The sequence below is a fragment of the Pinus tabuliformis genome, chromosome 3_1 (assembly GCF_031772625.1).
Source record: "Pinus tabuliformis cultivar Carrire ecotype Pingquan chromosome 3_1, CPIR1, whole genome shotgun sequence".
Lineage (NCBI taxonomy): Eukaryota > Viridiplantae > Streptophyta > Pinopsida > Pinales > Pinaceae > Pinus > Pinus tabuliformis.
The window spans coordinates 194,467,415-194,481,455 of NC_142301.1; positions in this window are offsets into that span (position 1 = coordinate 194,467,415).

Here is a 14,041-nt window from a genome sequence, read left to right on the forward strand (position 1 = left end):
AATAAACCATGCAGAACAATTCTTTAAAAAAAAAAATCAATTTCTTATGCAAACAAGTCTTATTCTACACATGTATCACTTCACATATTCATGTATTTGTCAATGCATCTAAAGCCATTCAACATTTTGCATAACCGAAAGTTTCTTTTCTCAATATTCCCTAAACACTACTGAACCAAAACAAAGTAGCTTACAACTATTTCAACAGAAGGAGATATACAGTTTATCAGCTTTTCTTTCAACAAAAATGTCTTTTATGAGAGAAAAACTAAAACATTTTCTTAAAAAATGAATTTTAAGACACCAAATTTGTTAGCATGATACTGTTGTAGATCTTACTTTAGCCCCTGAGACAAGTTTCCCCCCCTTTTGGTCCATAAAATCTCTTGAAAAACATGGAAATGGGAGACTAACGCTTTGTTTGTGTGTAAACAGAGCTTTAGTTTGGCCACTAACGCTTCTTGTGCACAGTCAAAGAGCTTTATAAAGCTCTGCGTAGACCAGAAACCTGCGTTAGTGAGGGAAATAGCTCAAAAAGAAGGCTTTTGCGATCAATTTCTGAGGAGAATGCAACAAGGTAGATGGTGGATTAGAAAAGGATTTGAAGAAACAAGAAGCTCATAGAAGAAAGAGAAGATCTGAGAGGAGTCCAGGCAACCGGGAACTAGATGTATAGTCCCCAGCGGAGTTGCCAATTCTGCTATGGGGTAAAATGTACGGGATGAAAACTACCCTCGAATGTCTTCCTGGGACCTTCAATGGACCGTAAGGTTATCTACAAAAGCTCCCTGTTACACACATGTTCATCTATCATACATATATTGATAGGGTATGGAAAGAGGATCACCTTTGGTTCTTTCTATATTTACTTTGGGATCTCCGTGCGGTGAGAAGAACTCCTCCTAGCTAGCTCCAAGATGATTCCTACACAAAAGAACAAAGCAAACCAATCACAACATACACTTCTGATAATTAATGTAAGAATTTGTAACAAACATGTATAAATGAATAACTTATCTACTCACCACAACAAGCATCAGAATGAACAAATAAATGCACAATATCACCGACACTTTGGAGTGGGGAACACAACCGCAATCCTATATTCAGAATGAAAGGGTGATTACAACAACCTTGTTGTATCAACCTTCCTTATCCCTTCTTCCTCTCTCTCTCTCCTTCTTTCAGCTAGCTCCTTCAAGAATATTATAGTTTCACAAAAGCACTATGGGCTATCCTTCTAAATTCTCTGACCTATTTGCAATGGCCCTCTAGTTGCTTATGTAGCAATCAAATTAGGGCTGCCAAACTCCACCTATAGTTCATTAGGGAAAAAACCATGAACCTGCCCTGTTTTCAAGCTTTTTCCCATTTGCCTTCATTCTCGAAATAGAATTTCTCCAAATATATTGATTTTTGGAATTTCCTTGCTTTTCTTGCATAAATATAGGGATTTAATATCTAGATATTTATTGGCAGATTCATTGGCAGAACCTCTTGAACATCACTTAAGTTCACTAACACTCCCCCTGGTCTAACAACAAGAGTTAGCAAGTTGACTAACGCTCCTTTATGCTTGGTAACAAGCTTTATAAAGTAGGTTTTTAGTGTATAGAGAGTGTTAGTGTGGATTCTGGGCCTGCAACTGTGGTCATTAATTCAGTCATCTTGTCTTTCTCCTCTGAGTTGATTAGGAGGTCAATTTGTCCTATAACACATTACCATCGCACCCGAGTGACTATCTTTTTCATCAGGCAGCTTCTCTACCTGGTGCATGATGTGTGTTTGTGGCTGGAGGATCCCATCCCCATCACAAACCACCTGATCCATACAATTTCTCCACTCCCTTGCAAAGGGGAAGACCCAGCAGACATTTCGGAGGGTAAAAGTAGTGATTTGGCCATCACGGAGGCCATGAAAAAGAAATATAAGTTGGAGAAGAAAAAGAGGGGCTATGCGATCTCCAATATCAACAACAATGCACTCAGAGTTATGAATCAGATACTAGCAAGCTATGTCATGCAGAAGTGTTGCACGGATGAGGTGCCTGTGCCGGTGGTAGCACTTACCGAGCAGTGCACTGAGGGGGTCCAGTTTAACTGGTCCCAATACTTGTGCAATGAGTTCCTAGAGAATTTCCGCGAGGCACAGGAACAGGGGAAAACCTTCCACTATGCATGGCTTCTATTGTCCATAGTGTTGGTGGCTTGGGAATTGCCTGAGGATAGCCAATTCCCCACAATTGCAAAGGATCTCCCAGAGGCCATGAGGTACGCTTCACTATGGGCCACTAAAGACATGTAGAGGATCCGAAACAGTAAAATATTCTGGGTGTTCATGGAGATGAACATCAGAATGGGGATTAACCACAAGCCACAATTATCGCCCACTGTCTATAATAGTTTACAAAGCTTCACAGAGTTCAAATTGGATTTCCATCACGTCTACATTAGGATGCGCAAGGACCCCGCAAAGAAGTGGAATGAACTACCATACCTAGACATGGATGATGTTATCTTCGACATACTTGAGTCATGGCTGCCAGAGAGGCACGCTTCAGTCATCTTCGTGGTGGAAGCAGACATGTTTGGTGCACAGAAAAAGAAGGAGGCGGCAAAACTGTGGGTGGCGTAGTTGGCCGGGAAGAGAAGAAAAGAGGCAGTAGCAACAAACGTGCAAGAGGCACGGGACACTGTGAAGACAACAAAAGAATAGCAGAAGGCCACAATAGAAGCACAAAAGGCAGCAGAGAAAGATCACGAGGGCCAAAAGTCACCTTCGCTTGAGCAGGAACAAGAGATGGAGACAAAGATAGAGGAGGGTGGCACGGACCCACAAATAGCGTCGACACAGTTGAAGCACCAGCGCCCAAGAGAGCAGGTGGGGCTGTGAAAAAAGTCGAAAGCGTCTAAGACTTCTTTTAACCCGATCACCCTCACTGAGGGAGATATACACGATATAGGGGAGACGGTGCACGACATCAATGCGGAGGCCCTCCAGTAGTTGGCGGAGGAGAATTAGATTATGTTGGGGGCCCTCCGGGCACATATTCAGGAGTTGTGGGTGCGCACTACCCAAGCTGGTACTCGCTCAACCATCCTCGTAGTAGGAACAGCCGTGGCTGAGGAAATACTGCACACTCGCATGACCAACACAATAGTGCTTCCAGAGGGGGCACTGGTTACAGAAAACGAGGCTGACAAGCATACAGTCAATGTGTTGAAGGGAGTAGGGATCAACATGGTTGTGCTCCCTCGGGAGACACTCTATGTCCTGTAGGACGGAGTGACTGCAGAACTGTGGGCCAGGGAGGGTTGCGTGCTACAGGTGTTAAGCGAACAAAGAATCAACATAGAGAAACTGAGCCTACAATGTGATGAGGTAGTCGCGCAAAACCGAAAGATGGTGCAGGTGGTTGAGGAGGCCTGCCAGATGGTCCCTAAGTTGACCATCCTAGCAGAGGCACCAGTAGAGGCGTGCATCCAGAGGTTAGTAGTAGGAGTGTGTGAGGCATGAGAAGAGATGGCCAAGGTTCAGCTGGAGCTGAACCTTCAAATAGAAGAGCTGCGATTGAAGGTGCAACCTTCAACTCCTCCAAAGGTAATGGAACAATGTGCCAGCACCATCAGTGCGAGAATAGAAGAGATCAACAATGCAGTGAAGGAATGAACCAAAGTGTTGGGAGAATCGTTCGAGGTCCTCACCGCTCTGCAAGAGGACCCGAACATACAATGCTTGGAAAAAGAGGCAGGTGAGCTACAAAAATAGTATGATGACATCAAAGGGACCGCATAGATGATGGCCCTTACACAGAGGCTTGCGCAAATGCAATAGGAAAAAGTGCTTAAGGATCAAGTAGACACAACACGACACAAAGAAGCAGTTCTGAAGGCGTGCGTCCAACCATGGACCGACAAGGCCTTCGTCATCACAGCAATGATTAAAGGCAAGCTCACTCAAATGCAGGGGATGCAGGAGCAGATACAGGGAAGCATTTTAGATACCGTGGTCTCTGAACATCTAGGAGATACAGCAGGTAGCCGCTTAGTGTGTTGCCGACCTTGCAATAGTCCAAGCAAAGTTGGGAGGTCTCTGTGTGACGATCTCTGCACCAACAGAGTGACTCGAGGGCAAGTCACGATGTTTGTGTTGGGGGGCTGTTGGGTGTGGGATCCCCCAAGGCAAGTTTTTTGGCTTAAAGCCCAAGATTTGACTAAGTCTAATTTAAAGGCTCCATGATTTGTGGGTGCGGAGTGTGAAGTTATAATTGAGTCACAGGGTTGTCTTCCCTTACTTTTGTAATGTAATGTCGACTTGAAAGTTCTACCCATGGTCCGTGGACCATGGGATTGTATAAATAAAGTGAGGCTCTAAGTGTAAAGGGACATTGGACAATCTAAGAGAAGATGAAGCATTGATTCTAAGTTGAAGCGTAAAGTCGTGACTTTGGGTTGTAGAGTAGGAGCAGGCTTTGCAGCTGAGTGGGTAGAGGCCTAGTAGTCCGTAGTTGAGTGTACGGACCCCTGCAGTTGAGTGTGTAGGGTGAGTCAAGTCTGTAACTGTTGGGGAAAATAATAAAGAGAATTTTCTTATCATTTTGTGTATCTTTTTCCTGTTTTATGCATTGAATTATATTGGGTATGAAGTGCAAGTTTATTGTTTATTTACTGCATGAACTTATATGAATGTGTTGAATAACCAAATATAAGATAAGTTGAAAGTTATGCGAAGTTAACTAACAGTTATAAGAATATAAGTAAGATTCACAATGTAACTTAGGGAAAGAGCGCAAATCGCTGCCTTAGCAGCGCGAAATCACATCATCCCCTGATTAGGGCTATGCGAAGGCGATTATAATCGAGTGTGAAGGCCTCGCAGGATAGGAGATTGCACGAAGTCATTCCTAGTTGGACTAAGTCGACCCCTCAGACATCTCAAGGGTGCAGAAACTTGGTTCCAACATCCCCCCATATTTCTTTGGGTGAGGCCTCAGTCTGCGCTCCGTGAGCTGTTGCTGAAAGAGCTAGTAGTACAAAGATTTGTTTTGCTAATTAACTCTAACCCTGGGTTAGGCCCCTTCAAGCCAACAACCACCATCTCTTTGGCCAATCATATGCTTTCACTTGGTTGTTAACCTTTCCTGAGGAAAATCTACGATGAGTGGTCTTATTAGAAAGCCTCTTAACCATTACATGTTTTTCAAAGTTCCATCATGACTGGAACCAGTAGCTATCCTTTCATACCACTCTTTCCTCTAGGTCGAGAACTCTTTCAGTTCTTCTCAGACTCCAAAAATATGAGAATATTGTTGAGTACTTGTCCTTTTGAACTCATTAAAGTAAATGAATGGATGTCACCTCAATATACGTTTACCCCTTTTTCAAGTTGAGATTGACTATTTACAAAAGATGTACACGTTGGTCGACATGGTCAAGAGGTTCCCTTGGATATTGCTTTCTACCTTTTTGGGTTCGAGGGACAAATTACAAAAAGGGACAAGATGGAGGTTTCTTTTTTGTCTCTTTTTCAAACTCTCTAAATGTGAAAAAGATACTGAGTTATTCTTATGTCAAACTCGCTAAAACTTTGCAACGAAAGACTTGTCACCATGATGAGACCAAGTTTCTCCTTCCTAAGGCTCGTAAAACTTACTAGGATGGATTCATTTGAATATTGAACTTACATAACAAGCATGTGCTATCCTCTTCAATCTTGTGTAAAAATAAATAGGTACTCGCTAGAAATAGCAAGGGAAAAGTGAAGATGAAACATCCTTTGTATTGGTAGCATGTCGCTCTTGAACATGACACTCATCTGTTGCTCATGTTGGGTTTGGGATATCCTCACTTAGTCACTCGTCATTCCAGGTTTGGGTGATCCATTTTTCCTCTCATTTGGCTATTCCACCTCATCATTATGACCCTTGGTCCTATGTTGAGTCTAATTCTACCACACTCAAGATTCGTGTTGCCAATATGTTCAAGAGAATTCTAATCTACAGTTATTTACCTATACGTTGTTTGAGTCATTATTACAATCTTGAAACTTATTCCACTTTGTTCCTCATTTCATGTCAATGATGGGGGAATCATTATGACCCTCCTTCGACAGGTCACTTCCTGTCAACTTCAGCTCATTATCCAGAATGATGAATTAGAGACTCCCTTTCAGTACCTTAGAGCTTGCATGCCTTAATGGCTAGTTCTTCGCATCTGACAACAAGTCTTTGTTATTGGCTTTCAATCAGGTGGTTCCATGAGTGTTTGACCTCAACTTCATTTTCACATTCATGGATTTTACTGTTGTACCTTGAGAGCCATTGTCATTATTGGTGTTTTCTCTCTTAATCGTTAACGGTCCACATCATTGGCTTGTAATCAGGTGGTTTTCTAGCATGTTCGACTTCAACACGTTTATTTGCATGTTAGGATTCGTACGTTGATTGGGTCGGGATGGAGCACAAGACCCTGAGTCTTGTCTATTATGGATCAGGTTTCATGGATTTATATTTCATTCATGATTCTACACATGTTTCTACTATACGGATGACTGTGACCATACCGTGAGACTTTATATTTATGAAGATCCTTGTTATCTAGATGTTTGTGCCCATATCATGGATCTTTTTATCTAGTCTTCATCATCCAAATGGTTACATCCATGTCGTGGATTCATGTCTTGATCTCATATATGTATATGTATATGTGTCCTTGATTTGCGGGTCTCCTGACAATGTGTTTCCTCGTCCTTGCCAAAAAGTCGTAAAGCAAGTCAACCATCACTCCTCGTTCTCCCTTCTTGCTTTAAGGGGCATCTATTACACAATGTTTTTTCGTGCCTCCTGCAATTCCCTATGACATACCCTGAAGTGCCTGAAACATGATCATTATACAATATACTCATTGATGTATACAAATCGGATCCCTCCTTTAACTTTGCTTGGAAAATGTCTTGAGCTTTCCTTGAAGAAATAGCTCTTAAAACCCTAAAATGAGGGTCATCGCTCTTATGAAGCTAAAAACTGCGATGGTCATCTTTTTCACTGTGTTTGAGCTATGATGGCATCACTTTGTTCCTCACCATACCCGTGATGATCTTAAAAAGGTAATTTTCCCAAAGAGGATGAGAAGCTTCATGATCTAGAAGCTTCGAGAGCAACGAGATGGAGGTGGTTTCACATAGATGAGGTTGAATCCTCCTAACTTGACCTCTTTGTCTTATCCCTATGAGCTACCTCCTTGAGATGTGGGCCTAATCCTATCTTTGGAGGAGTCCTAACTCCCTCTCCTAGCCTATAAATTCCTCCTCTCCCATTCCTAAATGGTTGGTCTTTGTCCATTTGCACCCCTATGCTGAGCTTGTCCTTAGAGGCTATTCATTAGACTTGGAGGAGTGTTTGGAGAGTTTCTTGGCTTGGACTTGGATTACCACTCAAGGAGAGCCTTTCAACATCAGGGCTATGGTTGTAAGCTTCCCTTAATTCTTTAAATAATATACAACTACTAGTTCATCTTCCCAAAATATATATGTTCATGTATGTATTAGCTTAGCATTCCTTAATCAGCTAAGTATGTCATTATCAGATTTGCTATTCGTTTTGGCATGCTTTGTTGTCTCTTGATTACTTGTGAAGATACATAAGTGCTGAGAGAATGAGGTACAAGTCCGTGACAAAATCAGTTCGAGAATCTCAACAAAGGAAATCATAATAGCATCAGAACAAGGTAGGTCTTCTCTCTCATTCTACTTTTCAATGATAATCTAGGAAGATGTCTAGTTGATTGTCACTTCAGTTGCTAGACCCACTCATTGGGCTAGAGGGATTGTCTCTATCTGCAGTTAGGATTAACCTTGTCAACACTCCCATAGTCACTTGGGGTGAGCCTTTGATCTACTTGTAGGTCGTCGAAAGCGCCAGTAGTTGAGGGTTTTTTTAATGCACAGTACACTTTGAACCTAGGTCCAAGCCCCTTGAGCCAACAAATGGTTTCGTTGTCGAGAATGGGATCTGTTTGAGGGATATGTTTTGGCATTTGTCGAGGAATGAAATCCTGGAGTGGGTTGAACAAAAAGAGTGAGGATTTTCATTTCAGGAAAAAAGAAACCCACAATTGTTGACCAAAACCTGGTTACAGAAGTATCTCTATACAAAAAAACACGAAAAATTCTTTGGTTCGTTTCACATTTAACTTCACAAGTGGGTATCAAAGTTGATTGACCATAAGACTTGTTTTAAAAGAGATTAACCTGAGTGGAATCTTCAATTGATACAATGACTCAAGAACATCAATAACAGGATCTCAAGAGTTGTTGACTTCTAGATCAATAGCATTTTGGGAGGATTTATTACTGAATTCAGAATAGACATGATTGTACATTACAATGAAGTTGAGCGAAGATTTTTCAAGGGTCTGCAAGATAAGTACCTGAACTCTTTGAAGTTGTAGATTAAAATTATTTTATATGAAAAGGGTGTACTATGAATGGATTTAGATTAATGTTTGGATGAAGAGGGAATAAGTTTGAACCAAGACCAAGATCTACATGAAGTGGGAAGCGATATAGAGTAGAACACGGACCAAAGAACTTTATTGAGACTAACTATAGTCCCTTGTATGTGGGTCTGAGAATGAAGAAGAAGCAAGTAACCCAACAAACCCATGACATTCCCCCTCCCATCCTGAAGGCACGTCGAAGTTGGGAGTTGATAAAAATGAAGGTGTATTTGGGATTCCCCATCTATATACTCCCCTTACCCCCCATCCCTCTCCCCATAATTCCCCTACACCACCAACCCCTCCCCCTCCCCCTAACGCCCCAAGAAGAAAAATGGTCAATGACATTAAGCTACCTATCTTTAAAGTGCTTGGATCAGAGGATCGTGACTAGTTCTGGTTTGTAGCTGATGCAATATGGAAAGCAAGACAGATCGCTGACAAATATGTAAATAATGTGCAACTTGTCACCGAAGTTGCAACAAAGAGAACTCACATGGTACATGAAGTATTCTGTGACTAACTCAGCTACTTCATTCGATGATATTAAGAAAGCGTTGGTATCATAATTCAAGAAGTTGAAATCAGAATCACAGTGCATCACAGAGCTAAGGGAAATCAAACAGACGGCTACTAATTCTGTGTGGGAGTTGGATCAACAATTCAAGGTGTTAATGGGATAGGTAAGCTTTAAAATACCCATAGAACATCATAAAGATTGGTTTATAGCCAAGCTACTACCACATATCAGGTTACCCTTGACATAGTAGAAGATTATGACTCAATCTAAAGCGTTGGAGATTTCAATGAAGCTAAAAGCGTCACCGATCAGAGATACTCATGCAAGAGTATAGCAGATTCATATTCAACTAGAAAATTTGACCTTGGAATTGCAAGATCTCAAGAAAGGTAAAGAAACCAGATCAGAAGTATGGTGTACGAAATACAAAGAAGATGGCCATTATAAGGACCAATTCCTTGTGTTTAAAGATTACTTGGCAAGTGGAGCACCTAATCCAGTGAACCCAGGATCAAGTTTGTAGTGCAATATTTGTAGAAAGAGAGGCCAACATCACTCTGAAAATTTTTATTTATTACAAAAGTACATACAGACCCTAAAGAAATTGTTTTGAAACTTTTGTAAATCAGTAGGCCATGATGAAAGAAATTGTCAAAGTTATGACTTGATGATGGAGCACACTACTGATGCTTATAGAATGCAAGTTGAATGACATACACATGAAGGGCCAGGCCACCATGTTGGTCAAGAAGGTTTCCAAGGACGAGGACGAGGACGAGGATGAGGACAAGGAGCTGGTCAAGGACACAACCAGATTATCTATTATAATTATGGATAGGCATGACACTTCACTAGGGATTGTCATAACCCTACGAAAACCTGCAACTATTGTAAATCTTTTGATCACGTGATATAATACTATCCTGCCCTTAACCCGAAGATGTAGGAGAAAAGGATCCAACAGCCTGCGACAAATCTTTAAATGATGACCATTGAGCCAAGGGAGGATGAACCACACATCAACATTATAACAAGAAGCAGAGCTGTGACTAGAGATGATAAAGCCGATGGTAAAAAGGAAGCTAAAGCAACATGGGTAAGAAAAACTACTGAAAAAGCCCCTACATTTGAGATTTAGAAGGAAAAGCAAGTATCCATGGAGTAAAGGTGAAGCTCTATGGGTGATGGGGCCTTGACCTCTACTGTGGAACCAACTCAGAGTAATAACTGCGAGATAGTACCAGTTGCGACATAAGATGTGGATCCAGATATTTTGAAGCATTTTCTATAGACTTGCATGAAGTTGTTACGAAACCAAAAAGTTGTAGAGGGATTGCAGGAATTGATAGACTCGTGTGCTTCTAAGGAGGAAGTACCACATAGTGAGATGCACACAGTGCACAACCTACATTTACACAAGAAGAGACTAGAAAAGAAATTAGGTTTACTGCTCTGATTGGAGAATAAGACATGGATCAGGTTAGCCTAGATCTAGGATTTGATGCCAATTTCTTGCCGAAGTAGACTTGGGAATCGATGGGTAATCCAAAGTTGCAATGGTCACCAATCCAGCTAAAGATGGTGAACCAATAGAAGGTTGTTCCTCTAGAAAGGTTGTTAGGTATCACAATAGACATTGAAGGAGTGCACACTACTACTGACTTTGAAGTGATCGAAATTGTCGGTGATAGAATCACTATCCTACGTTGCTTGGATTGGATTGGGAATTTTCTAACATGGCTATAATTAACTAGAATAAAAGGCAAAACATATTTGAAAGTAACAATGTCAGAGTCATTGTTCCATTAGATCCATCAGAAAGAGAGAGGTATACTGAAATTTTTAAAGAGGAGTATAACGTAGACGATATCGACAAGATTTACTAGATAACAAAAAAAGGAGAAGAATGGATCAACCCTACTGCAGATGGAAAATTGGGTTGGGAGAAAGACAGTTCCTACACTTCATATTCAGAAGAAGAATTAGAAAAATGGAAAAATAGGTTACATGAAGTGTCTACAAGGTGATGTGCAAGGATCACTAAAGCAGTGCATTGTATGATAGCAGAGGTATGTTATTTACCTTTTTATGATGGTTTTGGTAATATTGATACTTTCTTTATAGATTATGAAAGAAAGGTGCCAGAATGTTAGAGGTTGTTAGATCTGGATCTAGCCCTAAGAGCTACTCCTGCTAGATGGTGGGGTACACATAAGAAGAACATAGGATATTGACAAAAATGTCGAAGATTGATGTGGGTAATGCTTGGTCAAGTAGAAACAAAACTTGAAGATAGGTATGATGGTCAAGCTAATCCTAGATAACACATAAAACTATGGATGATAGCATGGAAATGAATTCCACGAGAAGAATGGGTGCATGGCTTTATCCATACCATGGAGACAATTCCTTAGAATTGGTATTTGGAAATAGAATTGTGACATGCTACTGCAAGCTGGGCAGAGATGGTTGATTGATTTATAATGACATTTAATTTTAAAGATGATTGTCCACATATAGATGTAGCCCTTCAAATAGTTAAGAAGAAAAATTTTGAAAATTAAGTTCCATGTATATGGAAACCTGATTGGGCTGCGTAGTTACATAATGTAATGGAATGCTACAATATCACTGCAGAAGAGGAGGAAGATCCTCACAATATCAACATCGCAGAATCTGAAGGTCACCATGAAGTGAATGGACTTGAAATAGAGATGCATGATATAATGAAGCCATTAAAGATGAATAAGGTGAATATAGGGTCAGAAGATGAGCCGAAGTTTGCAACAATAGGAGATTACTGGGATGAAGACACAGTCAACAAGATAACAGATCTTTTGCATGAGTACCAGGAGTTGTTTCCCACTAAGTTCTTAGATATGAAGGGCATAGTAGGAGACTTGGGAGTTATGAAGATTCCTCTGAAGCCTGATGTGAAGCCTGTCAAGCAAAGACCTTATAGAATGAATCCAAAATATAAGGAAAAGGTGAAGGAAGAATTAGAAAAAATGTTAGCAGCTGGGATCATCGAACCTGTCGAAGAGTCTGAATGGGTAAGTCCCATGGTGGTTCAGGAAAAGAAGGCAAAAGGGGAAATCAGAATTTCTATGGACTTGAGAAAATTGAATGATGCATGTCTGCATGACACCTTCCCTGCACCATTTATAGATTAGGTATTGGACAATGTAGGAGGACAGGAGGTATATTCTTTCACAGATGGATTTTTAGGGTACCATCAGATCAGAATTGCGCCAAAGGATAGACATAAGACAACTTTTTCTACAAAATGGGGCTCTTACCAATACACAATTATGCCTTTTGGTTTGAAGAATATTCCTTCGATCTTTTCCAGAGTTGTAGTTACAACCTTCAAAGAATATATACACAATTTTTTTGAAGTTTACTTCGATGATTGGACAGTCTTTGGGATGTCAAAGAAGCATGTGGCGAGCTTTAGGTTGATGTTTGATACATGTAGGCAATACCAGATATCATTGAACTTGAACAATTGCATCATATGTGCACCATTTGGTATACTATTGGGACATGTAGTTTGTAACCAGGGATTAATGGTGGATCCCATGAAGATCACAGTTATTGTGAACTTTCCAACACCAAAAACAGTGAGACAACTGCGCACAACATTGGGACACACTAGATATTACAAACGTTTTTTGAAAGGGGTATGCATAGATAACTACACTGGTGGAGAAATTCCTAAAGAAATACATGACCTTTCAGTGGAATGAAGAATTCCAGAAAAGTTTAGATGTACTGAAAGAAAATATGGTGACTACGTCTATTCTGGTTTTTCCAGACTGGAATAAGGAGTTTCATGTACATGTTGATGTATCTTGCGTAGCATTGGGTATAGTACTAGCGTAGCCAAGAGTAAGAGAAATTTATCACCCCATAGCATTTGCAAGAAGAAAAATGTCCAAGGCAGAGAATATTTTTAGCACAACATAAAAAGAGGGGTTAGCTATGGTATATGAATTATAAAAGTTCAGCCACTATTTGTTGGGATCACATTTCAAGATGTTCACCAATCACTACGTACTAAAATATTTGGTGAATAATCCTGTTTTAGGAGGAAAAAATTGTTGATGGTTGTTATTGTTCCAGGAGTATGACTTTGAGGTTGTAGTGAAGCCAAGAAGATTGAATGTCGAGCTTGATCATCTATCAAGGATAGAGACAGGAGAAGAACCCACAAGTATTGAATATAACCTGCCTAATGCATAGTTATTCGCAATTAGAGTCACAGATGATCACTTCGCGGATATTATTCAGATTTTGGCTACATGAATGGCACTCGTGGAGTACACTATGAAGAAAAAAAAGGAGTTAGTAGTTAGAGTATCTGATTTCTCGTTGATTGTTGGACACTTGTACAAAATGGGGCCAAATTAAATACTGCACAGATACATCCCTAAACACAAAAGACAAATTATTCTGACAAAATCTCATGGAGGAGTCACAAGTGGATATTATGCAGGAAAGGCCACCATGCAAAAAATCTTGAGAGCTGGGTTATGGTGGCCCATAGGACATAAGGATGCGAAATAATTCTGCCAAGCACGTGATGTATGTCAAAGAACAGGGAAGACATCTAGGAGAGATGAGATGCCACTAGTACCACAGATAACCTTGCAAGCTTTTGAAAAATGGGCTATTGACTTTGTTGGACCTATCAATCCACCAGGGAAAAGGACTGGAACAAGGTATATAATCACTACATTTGATTATTTGACAAGATGGGCCGAAGCACTGCCAATGAAGGATTGTAGTGTAGAAACTGCTGTGAATTTCATCTTCGAATATATACTGTCTAGATTTGGCTTTTGCCCAAGTATTCTGATGAGTGACCAAGGGACACACTTCTTGAATAAGACCATCGAAGAATGAACTAAGGAATTTCAGGTTTACCACTAAAAGAGCACTCCTTATCACCCTCAAGAAAATGGAATAGTGGAAGCTTTCAATAAGATTCTAGAGAATGCATTGACCAAGATATGCAACACGA